Source organism: Carlito syrichta, unplaced genomic scaffold (genome assembly GCF_000164805.1).
Source record: "Carlito syrichta isolate Samal-C Ts95f unplaced genomic scaffold, Tarsius_syrichta-2.0.1 Scaffold302082, whole genome shotgun sequence".
Classification (NCBI taxonomy): Eukaryota; Metazoa; Chordata; class Mammalia; order Primates; family Tarsiidae; genus Carlito; species Carlito syrichta.
The window spans coordinates 146,144-149,729 of NW_007246178.1; positions in this window are offsets into that span (position 1 = coordinate 146,144).

A 3,586-nucleotide genomic window follows, 5' to 3' on the forward strand; every position below is an offset into this window, starting at 1 on the left:
AGTTTATAGGGAAGAGATTGGTTTAGAATTTCCAAAGCTTGGACAGTGTGCACAGAGTTTTGGCAGTACTGAATGCCCATTGGCACTCTTCGGTCCAGTCTCATTGTGAATTTTGTTTTTGTTGTTGTTGTTGTTAAACTATATAAGGGTCATACTGTCTGCACTAAATGTGAGATAAACACCTTCCAATGCCTCCAACAAACCCCAAAACTCTTGTAGCTGTTTAGACAGTGTTAGGCAGGGAAAAGCTTGGATCTTGTCAATAACAGCTTATGGCATTACTTTTGTATTACTAGACCAGACAACCCCCAAGAACTTGATAGATAAGCCAGGTCCTTGCAGCTTGTTTTAATTCATGTTCTTCCTTTCTCATGCAAATGTTCAATCAGCTGGTTTGCTGCCTGCTCTAGGTCTTCAAAAGAATCAGAAATTAGCATGGTATCATCTATATAATAAAATAGAGACATTGATACAGATAACCTCCAACTTTCCAAATCTTGAGCAACCATGCCATGGTAGAATGTAGGGCTGTGTAAATACCCCATTATCAGCCCCGTGAACATCCACTGTCTTCCTTCCCAGGTGAATGTGAACTGACCTTGACAATCTGCATGAATGTCAGTACTAAAGAAAGCATTAGCCAAATCCACAACAAAGTGGTGTGTGCCCCGTTGTGTCCCTAGTTTGTCCAAGATATCAGCAATATTAGGTACAGCAGCATGCAGAAGAGGTATAACTTTATTTAATTCCTGGTAGTCTACTGTCATTCTCCGGGTACCATCCAGTTTCCTTACAAGCCATACTGGAGAATTTTAGGGGCTCTGAGCAGGGAAGATTATATTAGCCTTTGCTGATCTCTGTATGGTTTCTCTACTTTCTTTGTGCCTGCAACGTAAGCAGTATTGTTTTCAGCCACCATCTGCCGTGGTGCAGGCAGGACCACAGGTGGGTATTGGGTATGCCCTCTGATTACAGTTTTAACTAGCCTTACAGGTAAAATTCACCAGCAATAGGTTCTAAACACAACTCTTATAACACATCAATTCCCGGTTTGTATTGTATTACTTGATGGGAGATATGGAGGACATTTGAGCATCCTCCATAGATCAGAGGCCACAACTTGTGCTTGATATACTGGACCCCAAAGAATATACAAAGAGTAATAGCTTTGGTGAACTGAACCTTGACTGATTTACTGCCATACCCATTTATAGCAGTTAAAGGCTCTTCAAATTTACTTGGATTACCATATATTAGGATACATTGAGCTCCAGTGTCCACCAAAGTTATTACTCTTTGTATATTATTTGGGATCCAGTATATAGCAAGTTCAGTGTGTGGCCTCTGATCTATGGAGGAGACTCACATATCCTCCATGTCTTGGTCACCTCCCTTGACCTGAGACCAGGGCCAGGACAGAAGGCCGTCATCCTCTGAGCGAGAACTAGGCTCAACTAAAGGAGCAAGCGACCATTCCACGGGCTCCTCTTCATTACATCCTGTAGCCTCAAGGGAATTTCCTTTTTACTGGGGATCAACTCTAGTATCCAGGCCTCAGCCTTCTTTTCAGGGATAGGTTGGTGGTGCATTTCTTTGAGGAGCTGCTTTCATAATCCCAACACTGCATTAGGTTGCTTATCTATCTTGTTAGGATCCACCCCTGCCTTAAAATCTACCCAAATTTGATTGCAGCTCAACTTTATGGGACCCTCTGCAGCTTTTTTCCCTTTTGGGTTCTCTCTCACCTTTTGAACTTTTCTTTTCTGCCTAATCAAATCAATATCTCCCAGGTCTGCTATTGTCTGCATGGCCACCTGTACCATCCCACTTACTAGTGAAGATAACACAGATATTAGAGCTTATGAAAGGAGGATGGGATGACAGTAGTACCTTATATTTAATTGCAACTGTAAAAAATACTGCTTCTGGTCCTTCATAAAGGTCTACATATATAGCATGATGCATCCCCAACTACCAGAGGTAATTCTATAGCGTTTCCATGGTGTTCCATTGTGGAAGGGAGGATGGAATGGTTCCCTCATTTGGCCAAGTGGCCCTACACCCTGCCATAAACCACGCTAGGAGGCATTCTCAACATGTTACCCTGCTCCAAGGAGGGATGTCTCAGGGAGGAATGATTAGTAACTGAAGCCATCTTCATCAACTCATTTCCTGATAGTGTTATGCCATTGGCTTGGTATATAATAACCTTAACAACCAGTACATTAGGCTTCCCCTCCCCTTCTGTCTAAATCTTGCTGCCAGCAATATCAGCTCTGCTGAAGTATATGGGCGCATGCTAGCATTCAGGCAGGTGTGTTGGATCTTGGTTCTCTGGCACTTCTGTTGTGTCTTTATTTTCTGAATAATCACTAAGTGAACCGTCATCTCTGGAGGCGTTTCTATCTCTGTAATTTCTATTTCATCTTCCTTTTCTGAGGACTTTATTCTTCTATGGGATTCCACTTTCGTGGGTCCCACTCACTGTGGGCTACCACAGTGCAGAAGTATGCCACAGGCAACCATTTTTCTTTCACTTTTGCTAAGTGGTATGCTAACTCACACAGCTGGTAACTGGTCTGCTCCAGCTGGCTATTCAGCATGTCCCAGCTTTCTGCCTGAGTTAACCAAGCATCTCTTTCCAGTCTTAACTCCTCCTGCAATTTCTGTACCTGTTTCCTAGTGATTATCTCCTGCTTGGTAGCCATTCAGAAAGTGCAAAGAAAGGTCTAGCCCACACCTGCCATGAATTCACAGCTGTCTTTTTTTTTTTTCTTTTCTGGAAGTGTCCTTCTGAACAATTGCTTTCAATAATTCCAGCAGTCTGACTGGCATTTTAGGGACATCCCTGAACTCAAGTGGCAGCCCCTGCAGTCTATCAAGCTGGCAACTTCAAATCACATTGAACCAGTTGCCCTCCCTGGTATTTTCCCCAGCAACATTTCTCCCCACTCTGTCTTTCCTGTGGCCACTACAACACAAGGATTGTCTGAATATCCTGTCGACTATGCTAATTGTAATGTGGTAACCCCAAATCTGAGAAGGCTTGCATGTAACTTTTACCTATTCCAAAGAAGTCACCCAGAGGCCCAGCAGGGAAAGATATTGGTTCATTAAAACTTATAGGAGTCAACAAGGGTGGAAGGTCAGTAAACAATCCACACCTTGAGGTAGTATAGCAAGTAGTTTTATAATCAAAGCAAGCAAGTTAATCATTCAAATTCCTATATGATGTTTACAATTACATTGATTAACAGAGATGGGTACATTGTTTTCAGCTTTGCTCAGTCACCTGTATCCCATGATTCATTACTGGGAATATGCTTGCCCTTCAGAGACCAGCTTTGGCTAGAGTCTTCTCCTTGAGGGAGAGGTAGGAAAGAGGCCAGATATGAGGGAACAGTCTATATCTGGAAAATACCTCACACACAGTTTTAAAAATCATTTTAAGAACGTTAATGTTATTTCATGTTAAATTAAGTAATAGATAATCACATAATCTCAGATTCATTTACATAGTAAAGAAAAGCTAAATATATTTTGATCTGCTCATAAAAATTACAAAAACAGATTTATTGGTTTTATC